This window comes from Dermacentor andersoni, chromosome 4 (assembly GCF_023375885.2).
Source record: "Dermacentor andersoni chromosome 4, qqDerAnde1_hic_scaffold, whole genome shotgun sequence".
NCBI classification, from domain to species: domain Eukaryota; kingdom Metazoa; phylum Arthropoda; class Arachnida; order Ixodida; family Ixodidae; genus Dermacentor; species Dermacentor andersoni.
The window spans coordinates 215,919,672-215,939,003 of record NC_092817.1 but is presented as its reverse complement, the minus strand read 5'-3'; the positions used below and the strand labels follow the sequence as shown (position 1 = coordinate 215,939,003).

Sequence of the window (19,332 nt, the reverse complement as noted above, 5' to 3'; positions counted from 1 at the left end):
GCTGGAGATGACCGGCAGGTAGCACCTGAGGTGTTTTCCGACGCTGGCAGGGATCACAGGCAGCAACATAGCGTCGGACGTAGCGAGCGAGACCAGGCCAATAGGAGCGGCGGCGGACGCGGTCGTACGTGCGGGTTACGCCAAGATGTCCTGCAGAAGGTGCGTCATGCAGCTCAAAGAGTACAGTCTGTCGTAGATGTTTTGGCACGACAAGAAGATCAGATTCGTCAGGGAGGAAGTTCCTTCGGTACAGAATGCCGCCCTGGAGAACATAGCGGCGAACGGATGCGTCGGTAGGTGTAGAGCGCAGACGCTCGATGAGTGCTCGAAGCGGTAGGTTTCGGTACTGCTTATCGGCGATGTTAGCGAAGGCAGACACAGAGAAAGTGCCATTGGCGGTACTACTGTTAGCGTCGTCAGGCTCGTCTACCGGGTAACGAGACAGGCAGTCAGCGTCCTTGTGTAGTCGGCCAGATTTGTAGGTGACAGTATATGAATATTCTTGGAGGCGTAATGCCCAGCGACCAAGTCTTCCTGTAGGATCTTTCAGTGAGCATAACCAGCAAAGCGCGTGATGGTCTGTGACAACGGAAAAGGGTCCGCCATATAAGTATGGGCGGAACTTCGCAACCGCCCAAACTAGGGCCAGACACTCACGCTCAGTGATGGAATAGTTGCGCTCCGCGGGTGAGAGGAGCCTGCTGGCGTAAGCGATAACACGGTCGTTGCCGCGCTGGCGTTGTGCCAAACTGCGCCAATTCCGTGACCGCTGGCATCAGTACGGACTTCGGTAGGCGCAGAAGGATCGAAATGGCCCAGAACAGGAGGTGTTGTGAGAACGTCGATTAGATGCGAGAATGCAGAGGCCTCGTTATCGCCCCACTGGAAAGGGGCGTCTTTATTCAAAAGCTCGGTTAGTGGTCGTGCTATGGCCGCGAAATTTTTCACGAAACGGCGGAAGTAGGAACAAAGGCCGATGAAGCTGCGCACATCGTTGACACACTTCGGAACAGGGAAGTGCATAACAGCATGGATCATGCCTGGGTCCGGTTGCACTCCGTTCGCGTCAACGAGATGCCCAAGGACGGTAATCTGGCGACGGCCGAATTGGCGCTTCGATGCGTTCAGTTACAGACCGGCGCGACGAAAAACGTCCAGGACTGCCGAGAGGCGCTCGAGGTGCGTAGCGAACGTTGGGGAGAATACTATGACGTCGTCCAAGTAGCACAGGCATGTGGACCACTTGAAACCATGAAGAAGGGAGTCCATCATGCGTTCGAAAGTGGCAGGAGCGTTACATAGACCGAACGGTATCAGTTTGAATTGATAAAGACCGTCAGGAGTTACAAAAGCAGTCTTCTCGCGGTCGAGATCGTCCACGGCAATCTGCCAGTAGCCGGAGCGGAGGTCAATAGAGGAGAAGTAGCGAGCACCATGGAGGCAGTCAAGGGCGTCATCGATCCGAGGTAGGGGATACACGTACTTTTTGGTAACCCTGTTAAGGTGCCGATAATCTACGCAAAAGCGCCATGAGCCATCCTTCTTTTTTACCAGTACAACAGGTGACGCCAATGGACTACATGACGGTTCCATGATGTTCTGGCAAGCATTTTGCGAACTTCTGCGTGAATTACTTGACGCTCAGCCGGTGACACTCGATACGGGCGGCGATGAATAGGAGGGGCATCGCCGGTATTAATGCGATGTTTAACAGTTGTAGTTTGGGCCAAAGGACGATCGTTAAAGTCAAAAATATCTTGGTAGGAAATCAGAAAGCGGTAGAGCTCACGAGCGTGCTCGGACGGCATGTCGGGCGCAATCATTTTCTCTAAGTCGGCGATGGTACAAGTTGTCGACTGAGATGGTAGAGGAGGATCGGCTGAATTGTCGTCTACCTCAATAGATGCTATTGAGTGATCCTCGAATGAGCAAAGCTGGGCGAGAGACATTCCGCGTGGCAGCACTTGTGTCGTCAAGCCAAAATTGACCACTGGCAGGCAGACGCAATTCACCGTAATAGATAAAACGGTGTGGGGTACCGTGATCCCGTGTGTAAGGAGGACGTCTTGCATAGGAGCCGCAATATAGTGACCGTCAGGCACTGGTGGGGATGACACTAGGTCAACTAAAGTCAGTGCCGTAGGTGGTAAGCGAACGAAGTCGACGGAACTGAGGCGACTGGGGTGTGGTTCAGCGGGATCCAGAACAGGCAGGTCAAGGCGGAGAGTACTGGCGGAACAATCAATAAGAGCAGAATGTGCGGAGAGGAAGTGGCTAAGCCGAGGATGATGTCGTGGGGACAGTGGGCGATAACTGTGAATAGCACAATTGTGGAGCGATCGGCGAAGGAGACACGGGCGGCACACATACCAATTACGAGGGCTGTTCCGCCATCGGCGACACGGACAACATGCGTCGTGGCGGGCGTGATTATTTTCTTCAGGCGGTTACGAAGGTCAGCGCTCATTACCGAATAAATGCGCCCCAGTGTCTATAAGAGCAGATACAGAAACACCATCGACTTGCACGTCAAGAAGGTTCAGATGAGTGGGCAACGTCAGTAGAGGATTTGGCGGCGTAGGGAGCAATGCAGCGTCACCTCGAGGCGCTGCATCATCTAGTTTTCCGGCTGGGAGCGGCGTCCGAAGGGAGTCGGCAAAAAGGAGCGACGGGGCTGGGGAGAGCGAGATTGTCGTCGTTAGGGCGAAGGTGAACGAGAATAGGGGCGGTTCGGCGCAGAAGAGTCAGTGGCGGCATTATCGGAGCGTGCGGCATAGGGACGAGAAGGGCCACCTGAGGGGCGAGAGTAGGCAGTATAAGCAGACCGGGTCGGGGAAGCCCAGCGACTTCGACATTGCCGAGAAATGTGCCCGATGCGACGGCAGTGAAAACAAATGGGCTTGTCGTCAGCAGTGTGCCATTCAGCTGGGTTGCGGGATCGTGGTGGGTAAGAAGATCCGGGACGGGGCGGAATCGAAGAAGCCGGGCGGGTATCAGGACGATGGGCCGAGCAGATGGTGTGAAGACCCATGTTTTCGAACTCTTGGCGGACAACTGCCTGGATCAGTGAGACCGTGACTGCAGATGTGTTGGTGGGGCTGGAGTCAAAGGCAGCCCGATAGGCGGCCTGAATCTCACGCCGGATGATCTTGGTAATATCGCCAGTGTTGTTGGGACGAGGAGCGTCGGCACAGGAAGATGTCGCTGGGGCGTTAGGCAGACGGGCAAACTGCTGGTTCCAGCGAGTTCCAGGCGGCGGCACTCTTTTATAACAGCATCCACCGTCGCGACGTTGTTGAATACGAGCAAGTTGAAGGCGTCATCGGCAATGCCTTTGTGGATGTGGGATACCTTGTCTGACTCAGTCATGTGTGCATGAACTTTGCGGCACAGAGCCAAGACGTCCTGAATGTACGTGACATAGGGCTCTGTTGGCGTCTGCGCACGGCTGGAAAGCGCCTTCTGCGCGGCAAGTTTGTGACCGTAGGGGTTGCCGAACAAGTCTCGGAGCTTTTGCTTGAGCGAATCCCAACTGGTGAGCTCCTCTTCGTGCGTCCGAAACCAAACTCGAGGTGGCCACCGAGGTAAAAGACTACGTTGGCGAGCGTGATAGTAGGGTCCCACCGGTTATTGCGGCTGACGTGATCCAGTGCTCGACGTCTTCCCCATCTTTGCCCGAGAATACGCCAGGATCACGAGGAGCAGGGAGAGCGATGTAGGTCGTCGAAGTGGCAGCAGGTGTCGGAGGCGGCTGAGTCGAGTTGTTATCGCCGGGAGCCATGAAGCTAGGCTCGACGTACTGTCCACTGCGAAGCTCCGTGACGAGGTACAGGGAACGTCCACCTCCACCAGATATGTTACGTAAGAAAACGCAGATGAAAAGCTATATACAAGTGTATTTACAAGGTAATACGCCGCACTTGGCCAAGAGGTAACAGCCCGCGCTAGCCTCCAATCGTCGTCGTCGTCTTCTTACTGCTCGCCTCTTCGTCATTGGTAATACTATTCCGTAGCAATACTGAAGCACATCTCGATTTGTAGCTGCTGCGGTAGCCTCTGAATGCGGATAGCATAGCCGCTAGAGAAATAATGGGGGGCACCTTCACGAAATCCATAGGTCAAAATCAAAAGCCGTGCAGGACGGCGTCTCTCCTAGACGCTGTGTGATGTTCGGACGTTCACAATGTGTGCCGACTGAACAAATGCTCCCACGGAGTGCGCATAGTGAAATATAATAAGAGGGGACACGGCGAAAACTGGCACAGCAGATGCGTCAGCATAGTATTAACGCCTACCGTTTGCTGCCGCGAGCATGGAAAAAGAAAGAATGTAAAATGAGGTTAACAGAAAGTGTTTCATATTTTTTATTCTTTTCCGGCAAAAGTAAAAACATTTGCGCGAAAAGGAAACTTTGCGGCTTGCTTCCGTTGCCTATAGCGACAGGCGAATGACAAGCTAGGTGCATGCGTCATTCGTCAGACACACCGCCGAAGCGACCAAGATCGGCCGCGCATCTGAGCGTTGACTTGTTCGGCCACCCGTCTGCCTGTTTTTCTATTTTTAGATTTAGCCCGCTTTGGTTGGAATTAAGTTTGTTCTTTTCTGCTTGAAGTCGACCAAAGTCTCTTCAAGGTGATTATCGGCGTTGATGAAGCAGGAGGCAGGTTGGAGGTAACAAAACTAGAAGATATATTGCAACGAAAATATATACAGAGTCAAATGCAGAGTTAGGAAAACAACACTGATGCAAAACACACAAGTAAACAGCGCCTTCCTCTTCTACATTTTCTTAAGCTAGAGCCTAGGGCAACTGTCACTACATACGACCAACCGAGTCTCACGGTTCTACCACTAAGTGGTGACAGCGCAGACTAGCGTTGCATCGTGCGGAGTCTTACTGGCCTATCAGGTTTAGTGATTACAGCCTAGACTGAGGAACAAGCACCTCGTCTCGATTGTTATAGGTGAAAGAGACAAAGAAAAAGGGCGATAGGACCGTTAGCCCATCCCACAGAGGTAGTTGCCAATGAGAGTTGAAAGTCTGCTTAAGCCCGAAGAGTTGACCTTACTCTCAAAAGTAAATGTATTGAAAAACAACCCTGTTTTCCTTCTTCCCACAACTTCGTTTCCCTCTCTTATTCCAACGTGGTCAGTGACGGCCTCAGCAAACACACCAGACACGCACGATTTATTGAGGCCATCTCGAACGTCAGCGGCGTTTCTAGCCAGCGGGGGGCTCGGGCGCTGGTGTCACAACACCGCGTACCGCAGTCCCCCCTCAAGGTTTTTCCGCATGGAAAAATAATGACCGTTGGCGGCATCCGGACTCGGTGTTCTCAAGACGACGTTCTCCGAACTCGATCACCGCATGCGCACCGCGCCTCTATCTACGGTGCGCACTGCAAGTTGTCACTCGACTCTGCGAGGGCTCTTCTCAGCGCTCATAACAAGATGCACGTTGTTGCCGCTCGGATGCGTAGGGGAGTGGCCCCCGCTCTACGCGCAACACGTGGTCAACATTGCTAGGCCCCTCGAAAGGTCGGTGGCGTCTCTAACCAGCAGGGGACTCGGGAGCAGGCGCCACACCACCGCGTACAGCCCTCCCGCTCGAGGTTTGTCTGCGGGGACCTATTATGACCATCGGTGGAATGCCAACCCAGTGCGCGTAAGACCGCGTTCTCCGAATCCGTTCTACGCATCCCTGTCGCGTGCCCCCCGGCGCGGGCCGTCCGACCCCTCAAAAACAGCAACGGTTGCTGCCCAGACGCGCTGGGGAGTGGACGCCTCCCCATTCATGAAACACGTGGGCGACTCGCGGCACTGCGAAAGTATATACAAAACAATCATGAAGCCCTACACCGCCCATTCTGCATGTTCAAGAGATGAGCGGCCTAACAGTAGGCTCCCGGCGAATTCTTACGTTCCTTCTGAACTTCAACGTGACACCACTGCACTATTGGTGAGAAATTTTGTTCGACAATGTGACAGTGATGTCACGTACCGCGCAAAAGTGACAGACTGTAACCAACGATGTGTGTGCCATGTTATGTGCTCTCTATCTCTTCTCCCCGTCTTTCATCCCCCCATCCTGCTCCCATGTGTAGGGTAGCAAACCGGTTAAGCTAAACTGGTTAACCTCCCTGCCTTCCTTCTCCCCTTTTTCCTTCCTTCCTTCCTTCCTTGTTAGACAATCTGCGAAGGATTTCAGGCAATGAGGCTTAAGGCACAGCACCTAGGCTACTTGGTAAAAAGTTTGTAAACAGGGATGAAGTGCCTCAGACAGGCTGGCCAACGTTTCGATAGGAGGACCTATCTTCGTCAAAGGCGGCCTCGTCATCCTCGGCGTGTTAGTTTTAAAGGGTTAATGCAGCGACGTCACGTGCGGGTGTTGTCGCTGGCGGCTGGTTTTAAAGAGAGAGATTACAAGAGGAAACAAGCGCTGTCGTCCGGCGTCTGTGAGCTTCAATCTCAAGACGAGGGGACAAGAGCGTGAGAGTGGGCACGCGGGGCGAAAAGAAAAGGAATAGAAGCAGAAAAAAAGGAAAAAAAAGAAAAAAAAGGGGGGGGGGGGAAAAGCCAGGGCGGCACCAAGACAGCCAAAAAAGGGGGGGAGTGAAAGAAAAAGAAGGAGAAAAGTGAAATCTAAGAAATACGGGGGCTTGGGAGCGTGTTGGGGATGCGAAAGGTTAGGAGGTATTCAGGGGGAGTCGTTGGCGGCATGTTTTTGAGGCATTAAAACCGCCGGTCAAGCGGTCAGCGCGCGAGTAACACAAAAGAAAAAAAAAGAAAGAGAAAGGAGAAAACCCAGACACACAAACAAAAAAAAAACATGAGTTGAAAGTGACTTGAGTAGCATAGTAGTAATACGTCGAGTAATTCTGAAATAGTTAAGGTGGCGACGAGGAGTCTGCAGTGCAATGTATGGGGTGACTGAAAGGCAGCGGCATGGTCTTTCAAGGGGCACTGCCCCACGCGCTTAACGTAGGTGTCGTTACGGCGGCATCCAGAGATGTCGATACTCTAGGTTGAGGCGCCGAAAAAGGCATATTGACTTCGGGATGTGTTGTCGAGGGGATTTCAAGAAAAAAAAAAAGGATAAAAAAAAGGGGGCGGGAGGGAGAGGGGGAGGGGGTCCGAAACCGGTATAACAAACAGGAGGGTGACGCGCGCAGAAGGGGGCAAGTGTACATGGACGAAGGGGATCGTACAGTTGGTATAGACGTAAAAACCTGAAAGAGTACATTGAATTGAATAGTAGGCAGGAAAAAATTTTTTCGAAATGGAAGAGTAGGTGAGGTTAAGAATTAAAGTTGGCTGGTGGCCTAATGTGTTTTGTGTATTGGTTGATGATATGAGAGTTTCAGATTTAAGTTACAGCTTTTAAAGATTCTAAGTTGCCGCGTGCCAAATTAATTCCTGTCGGGTGTAGGCAATTAAACTTGTGTATGAGGTATGATTCCGTATACTTCCTTTCGCGAGGGGAACGGAAATTTGTTTGTAGTATATAGAGCCTTGCTTTGTCAAACATATGTCCATGTTCATTAAAGTGGCTGGCTACTGCTTTGGGTAAATTGTGTTTTGTGTCCGCGCGGTGACCGTTGAGTCTTGTATTAATTTGTTGTCCAGTCTCACCTATGTATTGTTTGCTACAAGCGGCGCATTCTAGACAGTAGACTACGTTGCTTGATGTGCAGGTGAAAGCCGAAGTTACCTTGTGTGTGTAATTCGACGCTGTACTTTTTACTGTAGTAGTAGATTGAATGTGTTTGCATGTAGAGCACCTGGGGCGGCCACAGGGATTGGTTCCCAACTTCTTATTTTTCTGTAGTTCGGCGTGCACAAGAACATCTTTAAAATTACTGTTGCATCTGTAGGCCACTCTGGGAGGGTCGGGATAAATCTTCTTAAGTTTCTGGTTGCTGGTGAGAATCGGGTAGTATTTACTTAGGATGTTATTCACGTTTGCGAGTGCGTTTGAGAATTCAGTAGTAACAAGAGGCGTTGTTGTTCGTGTGATCCTCGGGCGGGGCTTGAGGACCTCGGCTCGATCAAGTTTGGTTGCAGCGATGTAAGCTGTTTGAAGGTCACTGTTTGGGTGGTTCCTGTTTGATAGCGTTTCTTTAAGGTGATCGAGTCTATCTATGTAGTCTTGGTTTTCAACGCAAATGCGACGTAGTCGTGTGGCTTGGCCTTTAAAGATGCCTTGTTTGCAATGTCTGGGATGGTGGCTGGTATATTCTAGGTACTGTTGTTTGTCGAAAGGTTTCCTATACAGCGTTGTCTTTAGTTCACCATTGTCAATGTATATTGTTGTGTCCAGAAAGTTTCCACAGAACTAAACCACTCCAATGTTATAGACATTTCTAAAACATTAAGTCAAAAAGAAATAGCCGTACTCAGCAAGGGCTTAAACTTTTGCCCCACGAACAACACAATAAATGAATTCGAGCTTCACAAGGACCTCTCAGAATTCTCCCGACGAATGCGTATCCGACACTTTTTTGCAGACACACCAGACACCGGGACGACACCACTTAGAGCCCAATCCACTTGGACTCCCGAACCAGAACAAGCCATAGAACTTGACATATACCTTAAAACTATCACTAAAGAAATTATAAGGCAATCCAAGACATCTTAGCGACCTAAAAACACAACTGCGTCGGAGAGTCATATCATTTCAAATCTGAGCTGCCGGAATGACATTGTTATTAAGGAAGCAGATAAGGGTGGAAGTATAGTTATTTGGCCAATAGAAAATACAAGCACGAGGCTTACAGACAACTAAACAACCCAGAACATTACCGCAAACTAGATAACGATCCGACATTGTCCTACACAGTGACAATTACCAACAGGCTGAAATCACTTTTGGCTGATGAATTGATAACACCATCAGAATACAAATTTCTTAAACCAAGCAACAAAACTGCCGGACGTTTTTACCTCCTTCCGAAAATTCATAAAATTCCATCCGCTGAACTATACACTGCTATTATCCCAGGCCGTCCGATAGTATCAAACAACACCCCGACAGAGAGCATCTCCACATTCCTTAACCACTACCTTGGTGACTTGCCAAAAGCACTTCCGTCATTTGTACAAGATACGCCCCACCTGCTGAGGATTATCGAAGACATTAATACTAAAGGCACACTACCCCACAACACAATTCTCGCAACACTAGACGTCACGGCGCTGTACACCAACATTCCAATCCCTGATGGTTTATCTTCGATAAAACAAACGCTGTCTAAACACAGTGCACAACACTCTACTGAAGTCTACCTGTCTCTCCTTGAATTAGTTCTCACACATAACTACTTCGAATTTGAAGAGAGTTACTACCTACAGATACATGGTACAAGCATGGGTACGCCTTTTGCACCAACCTACGCGAACATATTTATGGGGATTCTAGAAACAGATTTCCTATCGCGCTGCACTACCAAGCCCCACACATACCTACGATACATAGACGACATACTCATAATCTGGGGACATGGTCAAGACAGTCTAGATAAATATGTAGCCTTTCTAAATTCTGTTCACCCAACAATAAAATTCACATCAGAATCCTCAACTGAGCGCATAAACTTTCTGGACACAACAATATACATTGACAATGGTGAACTAAAGACAACGCTGTATAGGAAACCTTTCGACAAACAACAGTACCTAGAATATACCAGCCACCATTCCAGACATTGCAAACAAGGCATCTTTAAAGGCCAAGCCACACGACTACGTCGCATTTGCGTTGAAAACCAAGACTACATAGATAGACTCGATCACCTTAAAGAAACGCTATCAAACAGGAACCACCCAAACAGTGACCTTCAAACAGCTTACATCGCTGCAACCAAACTTGATCGAGCCGAGGTCCTCAAGCCCCGCCCGAGGATCACAAGAACAACAACGCCTCTTCTTACTACTAAATTCTCAAACGCACTCCCAAACGTGAATAACATCCTAAGTAAATACTACCCGATTCTCACCAGCAACCAGAAACTTAAGAAGATTTTTCCCGACCCTCCCAAAGTGGCCTACAGACGCAACACTAATTTTAAAGATGTTCTTGTGCACGCCAAACTACAGAAAAAGAAGAAGTTGGGAACCAATCCCTGTGGCCGCCCCAGGTGCTCTACATGCAAACACATTCAATCTACTACTACAGTAAAAAGTACAGCGTCGAATTACACACACAAGGTAACTTCGGCTTTCACCTGCACATCAAGCAACGTAGTCTACTGTCTAGAATGCGCCGCTTGTAGCAAACAATACATAGGTGAGACTGGACAACAAATTAATACAAGACTCAACGGTCACCGCGCGGACACAAAACACAATTTACCCAAAGCAGTAGCCAGCCACTTTAATGAACATGGACATATGTTTGACAAAGCAAGGCTCTATCTACTACAAACAAATTTCCGTTCCCCTCGCGAAAGGAAGTATACGGAATCATACCTCATACACAAGTTTAATTGCCTACACCCGACAGGAATTAATTTGGCACGCGGCAACTTAGTATCTTTAAAAGCTGTAACTTAAATCTGAAACTCTCATATCATCAACCAATACACAAAACACATTAGGCCACCAGCCAACTTTAATTCTTAACCTCACCTACTCTTCCATTTCGAAAAAATTTTTTCCTGCCTACTATTCAATTTAATGTACTCTTTCAGGTTTTTACGTCTATACCAACTGTACGATCCCCTTCTTCCATGTACACTTGCCCCCTTCTGCGCGCGTCACCCTCCTGTTTGTTATACCGGTTTCGGCCCCCCTCCCCCTCTCCCTTCCCGCCCTTTTTTTTAATCCTTTTTTTTTTCTTGAAATCCCCTCGACAACACATTCCGAAGTCAATATGCCTTTTTCGGCGCCTCAACCCAGAGTATCGACATCTCTGGATGCCGCCGTAACGACACCTACGTTAAGCGCGTGGGGCAGTGCCCCTTGAAAGACCATGCCGCTGCCTTTCAGTCACCCCATACATTGCACCGCAGACTCCTCGTCGCCACCTTAACTATTTCAAAATTACTCGACGTATTACTACTATGCTACTCCAGTCACTTTCAACTCATGTTTTTTTTTTTTGTGTGTGTGTCTGGGTTTTCTCCTTTCTCTTTCTTTTTTTTTCTTTTTTGTTACTCGCGCGCTGACCGCTTGACCGGCGGTTTTAATGCCTCAAAAGCATGCCGCCAACGACTCCCCCTGAATACCTCCTAACGTTTCGCATACCCAACATGCTCCCAAGACCCCGTATTTCTTAGATTTCACTTTTCTCCTTCTTTTTCTTTCACTCCCCCCCTTTTTTGGCTGTCTTGGTGCCACCCTGGCTTTCCTCCCCCTTTTTTTTCTTTTTTTTTCCGTTTTTTCTGCTTCTATTCCTTGTCTTTTCGCCCCGCGTGCCCACTCTCACGCTCTTGTCCCCTCGTCTTGAGATTGAAGCTCACAGACGCCGGACGACAGCGCTTGTTTCCTCTTGTAATCTCTCTCTTTAAAACCAGCCGCCAGCGACAACACCCGCACGTGACGTCACTGCACTAACCCTTTAAACTAACACGCCGAGGATGACGAGGCCGCCTTTGACGAAGATAGGTCCTCCTATCGAAACGTTGGCCAGCCTGTCTGAGGCACTTCATCCCTGTTTACAAACTTTTTACCACAGTGTGCTATTCCATCTGTCAGCCCCTTTCTTGTTTTTGGAGCACCTAGGCTAGTCTTTTGACGCAGCTAAGGAAAAACAGCGCGGCCGTCGTGCATGGCGCAGTTAACTTGAATTAATGTATCGTACTGGGAGATGTGTGCGACGCTTGCTATGAGCCCCAATGTTATTTTGACTTATGTCGGCAGTTTTTGGGAACGCTGGGCCCACGGGGGGCTTTGACGCCGTTTCGCGTGTTCTAAATCTTACTGCGACAGGTATTGACGCTTTCTCTGACCCCCAACATTACTTTAGCTAATGTCGTTACTTTTTGGGCTACTCTTGAAGCGCACTGGGCGCGCCTTGCGCTGTGACGCAGTTGGCGAAAAGCATCTCGGCCGTGGTGCGCAGTAAAGTTGCGCGTTTTAATGCAACTTCATGGCGCTTTGTCTGACGCCCAACATGGTTGAAAATTATTTTCGGAACTTTTTTTTTTGTTACTTATGAGGCACGCTCGCCGCGCCTGTCGTGACGCAGCGGAAAGCAGCTCGGCCATGCTGACAGTGTTTGGCGCGTACTGAATCTCACTGCGATAAGTGTGTGACAATTTCTATGGCCCCGCAACAATTTAAACTTTCTTTCGGTACTCACGCTTGTCGAAACCGCGACGAGCTATTGCCAAGAGTGATAACACGGGAGCGTGATTGCTTGGGCCGGCAGAACGCTTGCGTTGCTTGCGCCAGCGAACGATAACGCCGAGGAGCTCAAACACCGGGAACTTTAACTCCAAAATACTGCCTTTTTAACGACTGAAAACAGGCTTTGCACCCACGCATTTGTCTTAAGTGCCAGTAGAACGAATTATTCGACCGTCCAGCATAGTCTCGTTGAGAGCCTGTGTTGTGGCCACCTCTGTGTATTGGTAGCGTGTAATCGCCTTGGTTCTGACAACGCGCAGTAGTCCGTGTATTCGTGCTATTAAAGTGCAGGAAATAAGGCCCGGGGAGACGGGAATGCTTGAAAATAGAATTTTTGGTGATATATGTACGGTATTGTTCGGGATGAGTCTAGTATTTTCTACGCCGTGTGTGTAAAAGTGAACTGCTTTTGTTTGTAATGTCGCCCATTCACCACTTTCGCACGCTTCGCCTCTACATGCATTATTCTTGCATGTTAACACCAAAATGACATTGGCTTGTAATTAAATTCTTTCAGGTGACGTCGCCTGGTGGAGCTTCCTACGGGAACTACTGCTGCTTACCTGGTGCCACACCATGCGATGAATGCACCAAAAGCCTGCAACGAGCATTTAGATAGAATAAAATAAAAGATTTCCTGATTTCACAACGCGTTTTGCGTGTTTATGAAATTGCACGTGGCACATATTCTATGGAGGCTTGTAAGGATCGTTCGCAATCAATTTTATTTATTAACATGATTTCGCACGAAGACCGCGCGCGTTTGAGCTGTAGAAGCAACAACAACAACAAAAAAAAAAAAAAAAAAAAAGCAGCGGAGCTGGCGGAACGCGTCTCAGCTAGCATTGAAATAGCGGGCGCACAAAACCGAAACTGGAAGTGTGGTTCAGGTATTAACACGGGCGGCTTGGTGCGCTGCAGGCAATTGGGCCGCTGCGCTCTAAGGGAGTGTCTGCTCTTGTTGCATTCCTTTTTCTATAGAGTGCTTCTGACGGTTACCCTAGCTTGTTCACTCCGGCGCATCAAAAGGAAAAAAAAATGCAATGAAAAAAGAAAAATTAACCGAATCAAAAGCCCAGAATCAATCATCGCTCGTCGCGCCTAAACGCTCTTGCAGGATGACAAGTCATTTCGAGGCGACGAGCAGCAGCGCTTTAGGAAGAACACTGATAAGGCTGACGGGACAAGCATTGTGGCGAAGTTTAATGTGCAGGGATAGCTTTTAATGATGTTATTTTTGTTTTGATGACGTCATCACCGCGTCACCGCGGGAAGTTTGAAAAAAGTTTAAGGTCAGTACGCCACGTGATGGCACGCACGCGAACTAAACCTCTTGTGTCCAGAAAAGCTGGATGCGCTGGCAGCGTGGTTTTTGATGCGTTCAAGTATATATATAAGATATATGAGGCCTGAGGATCCCAGGCCAGGGACGCCAGCATACTCCAGTATTGGGAGAACATTTGTATTGCAAAGATATATTACTTTTTCGGGGCTTTGTGAAAATTACGTCCAATTAGGTTATGCATTCTAGATTACCTTACCGGCAAACATCCAATATGTCTATTTCGTATGAAATGTTTTGAACGCAGATCCCTAGATATTAGTAATGTTTAACCCGTTCGAAAGGAATCGCCTCCAAACTGTAAAATGATTTCACTGGGAGGTGTTAACATTTAAAACATACTAGGTGATATTTAGCACAGTTCAGAGACTTGCGCCACTTCGTGCAACAGCCAGAAATATTATTCAAATCACATTGTTGGCTTCTGAATTTGTGATCATCACGTATATTACTTTAAACGACGCAGTGATCTCCATATGCTACGGGTAAGGTGCGAGTATAGAAGATTGTATTTACAATATATATACAAAATGAGTCAGAGTAAAGATGGCTGACCACCAAGAAAACGCAGCAGCCAGCGTCCCGAGATCTTCTTCTTCCTCTCGTCTTTCATCCTTCCGTAACGGAACCCCCGTGTAACACCCGTAACGGAACCCCCGAAACCCCCGCCCGACTCGGCGTATGGTAAGCGAAGAATTGTGAGCGAAGTATGGCTTCAGATGCGAAACGTGGACGACTTCAACAGGCGTCGGACTTGAGGATTTACCAAACTGTAGTGGCGAAATTCGTAATTTACGTCGTCAACTTGACGTTGGACTTCACAAGGCGTCGTGCAGCGAGAGAGGAGCATCTAGGAGATGCCAACCCGACGACATAGTGAAGACACGCACCTGGTGCGAACTTAACATCGCGATGGCACCGGTCGTAACGCTCTTTTTGTAGATGCTGTGAGGCTGATAAACGAGATCGGGCGATTTTACGTGCCATGTGAGCGCGATCGATGACTTCACGAGCGTACTCAGTTCCAACACATGGCACAGAAGGGAAGATGGTGTCGAACGGCAATGTGGGGTCGCGACCACACAAAAGATAAAAGGGTGAATATCCTGCGGCGTCATGTCGGGACGAGTTATACGCGAACGTCATGTAGGCCAGCGTGGCGTCCCGGTTGCGGCGATCGTTGACGACATACATCGACAGCATCCCTGTAATTGTTCGGTTGAGACGTTCCCTAAGACCGTTCGTTTGCGGGTGGTAGGCGGTGAACAGCTTGTGCTCTTTGGCACAAGAGCGGAGGAGGTCGCCCACAACTCGAGACAAGAAGGAGCGGCCGCGGTCTGTAAGTAACTGTCGACGTGCACCGTGCTTCAGAATGAAGTCGTCAAGGAGAAAATCGGTGACGTCAGTTGCGCAACCAGTCGGCAACGCCTTTGTTATCGCATAGCGTGCCGCGTAATCAGTAGCGACGGCGATCAACTTATTCCCTCAATTCGTTGACGGAAAAGGACGAAGCAGGTCAAGGCGTACGCGAAAGAAAGTTTCAGGGGGAACTGCAATTGGATGGAGTCGTCCGACAGGTGGCAGGGGAGGTTTCTTCCGGCGCTGACACAGTTCGCAATTTGTGACATAACGACGCACAGAGCGATGGAGACATGGCCAGACGAACCAGCGTCGTAAGCGGTCGCATGTATGCAAAACTCCAAGATGTTCCGCCATCGGCGCATCGTGAAGTTGTTCGAGACCGATGGACCGCAGATGAGGAGGAAGGAGAAGGAGCAACTCAGGGCCATCAGGGTTGATATTGCGGGGTAGAGGATGCCGTCGTGCAGCGCGTACATGCGGCAAGTGGCGTCAGTGCTGCCAGATTGCACTCCGGTGATCATGGACTCTAAGGATGCGTCGCGTTGTTGTTAAGCGCGCATGTAGGCCATGTCAGTAAAAGCCGTCATGCAGGTCACCGGATGGGGATCCACGCAATGACGGGAGAGGCAGTCAGCGTCCTTGTGGAGGCGTCAGTCTTGTCATTGACAATAAAAGAAAATTGCTGGAGTTGCGAGAGCCACGGGGATCGATACCCAGCCCCTCGACCAATATGTTACGGCGATGTTGGGAGTATAGAAGATTGTATGTATTTACAATATATATCTATATATATATATATATATATATATATATATATATATATATATATATAAAGATATACATACACAAAAATGACTCAGGGTAGTTAATATGGCTTACCACCAACAACATGCAGGAGCCAGCGTCCAGCGATCTTCTTTTTCCCCTCGTTATTCATCCTTTCGTAACAATATAGTCACACTATGTCGCATTATTTCAGTGCACGCGTTTCAGTTGCAGCAGGAAGCACCATATATCACTTCGAGTGCCGTCGACACACTAAACCTGCAAACCGTAAGAAGAAGGCTTTTGGGGCTAATAGAGAAGATGAGATTGTTTATTCTGAAGCTACTCAGAATACTTCACTGAGCATTGGTGTCCCTACTTTTTTTATAGCCTATTCAGTTCGTGAACCCGGTAGAAGGTTAAATGTCAAAATTTAGAAACATTCCCTGACCTTGCATACCCATGTTATGTAAATTCCCCGCATGGGTCCTTTAGGATATAATAAATGATAATAAACGAGACACGCAGAGAGCGGTGTGGATCGATAGCAAACAGTGTTGCGGCTCGAGGTAGCGTTAGGGCAAGGAATCCACCACGCCCATCGACGAGTACTTCCAGTAGTAGGGAATGACGGAAAAAGTGTTTACTTGATATTAGTTACACGGCCCCAGTTACAGAAACTCACTCCATGTAGGAGGCTGTTAAACGTCCGAATTTACATCGGAACACCTCGCCTCACTGCACGTAAAGTCTCCGCTTTTAATATCGTCGTGTTCCTTAGCCGACTCAACTAGCGAATGTGATAGCTGTATCACAGCCAATCACAATTGTCAAATCGGTTGTGATACCACGCCCAAGTTAACGCAGTGCTCCGCAGCGTCCCCCCGTCCAATGCATCCCCCCCCCTCTGATGGCATGGAATATGTGGCAGGATAGCACCCAGATATAGAGATAAGATAATCCAGAGAAAGGCAGGGAGGTTAACCAGAGGTAGTTCCGGTTGGCTACCCTGCGCAGGGGGAATGGTTAAGGGGGATAGAAAGAGAAACAGAGTGGAAGGGGGAGATAGAAAGACAGACAAGCTCGAACAAAGCGCGTACACTACACAGCGGTAGGGGGCGGCGTTCTTAGAGTCTGTCGTGAAGCCCCGTAGACCGCAGAAACCTTAATAACGCGAGTAAGGCCTTCAACGCGGATGTTCTTTGGCAGCATTGGCCTAAAGGTTTTAGTTCTGATAATGGACGATTGTCCAACTGGTCCAGTACTTTACACATCACTTGTCTCGGAGCCATATATCGCGGGCAGACACAGACACACACATAGCACCCACGAAAACACTGGGAAGGCGGGCGATGGAAATTCAAGGCGATGAGCAACGCGAGAACAAGGTAAAAGCGGGAGCCAACGTTTCGACAAGTGGACTTGCCTTTTTCAAGGCTACATGTTCCTTTCCCGGCACAGTATATATCGGTAGGGTTCTTCTAAAGGGGAGAGGGAGTAAGGGGAGAGGGAGTAGCTGTGTCTGCCCGATGTCCGTTTAATCGTACGTGCATTGACTGTCCCATTTCACCAATATATTGTTTCTTGCAGAAGGAACATCCAAGCATATTGTTACGGAAGCATAAACGAAGAGAGATGAAGAAGAAGCTCGAGAGACACTGGGCTGTTGCGTCTTGTGACAAGTCAGCGAGCTTAACCCCATTGACTCTGCTTGTATATACATTGTAAAAACACTCTTATACTCTCAAGATCTCCGTAACATATTGGTGGGACGTGCGAGGAACCAACGCTGGAAACGGAGCTCTGCAGTGGACGTCGCATCACCGTCCTCACCATGAATGACGGTGAGCACTCGGGATCAACGCCATCGCCGCCTCCAGCGTCACCATCGCCCGCTACGTCGCTATCCCCTTCGGTTGTCGTTGTGACACCCAAGGATCCCGGAACTTTCTGCGGGACTGATGGCGCCGACGTTGAGAGTGTGTTGCTATATACGAACGTGTGAGTGGAATCAACAGATGGGACTCTACGCTTATGCTAGCTAACCTGTTGTTCCACCTAAGAGGCACGGTAAAGGTGTGGTTCGAAAACCATGAAGAGCAGCTGACCAGCTGGGACCAATGCAAAGAGACATTAACAGAGCTGTTTGGAAAACCAGGCGGCCGCTAAATTGCCGCAAAAGAGGAACTAACCCCCGTGCCCAATACCCCACGGAGTCCTATGTTCCGTACATCCAGGACGTCCTCGCGCTTTGTCGTAAAGCCGACCAGGACGTGACAGAAGCTGAGAAGGTAGGGCATGTGCTCAAGAGATTGCTGACGACGCCTTTAATCTGCTCATGTGCAAAAGCTACTCTACAGTTGATGCTATCATCAAAGAGTGCCGACAATTCGAGCAGGCCAAAAGCTGACGCGTCCTGCAGCCATTCACCAGACTTCCCAATACTGCCGTAACGTCGACGTGTGACGATCAGCCCGCACAGTAGCATGCGTCGCCATCAGTGGGCGTGGTAGACAGGAACTTGAAAACATTGGCCTGAATTCTGCCTGTGCTGCCGCCAGTTCCAGACCCAACGAACACCCTTCTAAAATTTTCTTTGTACATCTACACTTCTCTACGCGTTATCGCAGCCCGACTGAGTGCAGAACTGCGGACAACAGCCGATATGTTTCACCTGTCGGCGCATTGGTCATGTCGCCCGATACTGTCGCAACTCGTGGCCCTCAACACCTCGCACGCCGACGAACCTGAGCCGTTTTAACGGAAATGCCCGCAATGTTTGGCCCACCGCCGTGTCTAACAGCGCCGACAACTCTGCTAGGAATACGTGGCACAGCCGCTCACAATCGTCACGTGGACATCAGTGTCGTTCACCGCAAAAACGTCGCCCATCATCCCGTTCACCACAGCCACGTCACCTTTCGTCCCCTATGGCTTTTGGTCGCACCCTTTCGGAAAACTAGGAAATGCAGCCCTCAGAGTTGGTGCTGCATCGCCGACTACTGCAGCAAATCTTCTGTCTGTGCCCACAAGAAGTGTAATTGTCTTCCAAATAGACGGCGTACCTCTCCAAGCACTCGTCGACACTGGAGCCCACGTGTCTGCGATGAGTTCAAGCCTACGTAGACGCTTAAAGAAGGTCCTAACTCCAGCAGCTGCCCGAGTACTTCGTGTGGGCAACGGCGGCGTACTGTTTGTTCTTGGAATGTGTACTGCGCGTTCAAGTATAGCCGGTTGCCCTACTTCTGTTCTATTTGCTGCGATCGACAACTGCCCTCACGACGTTATCCTTGGATTGCACTTTTTATCCAATCATTCCGCTCTCATCAACTGCGCAAATGGCGTCTTCAATGGGAACTGCCTGAAGTCGCCGATTCTCCGAGCACCGCCCCACCGCACTTGTGCTCGCTTCGCGATGTGCGTCTGTCACCCGAGGCAGTCACTTACGTCGCTTTGACCGCACAGCCACTGATTCCTGACGGTGAATATGTCCTTCGCCCCATCATCGACGT

The 19,332-nt window shown here is 49.4% G+C and overlaps 1 long non-coding RNA gene across 1 annotated transcript; it reads left to right on the top strand.

The window, feature by feature from the left end:
• Positions 1 to 6,224: 6,224 nt before the first annotated feature.
• On the top strand, positions 6,225 to 6,708 carry LOC140217210 (uncharacterized). Its single transcript, XR_011893739.1, has 2 exons — positions 6,225 to 6,441; positions 6,479 to 6,708. It is a non-coding gene; the product is annotated as an uncharacterized lncRNA (long non-coding RNA).
• The last annotated feature ends 12,624 nt before the right edge of the window (positions 6,709 to 19,332 follow it).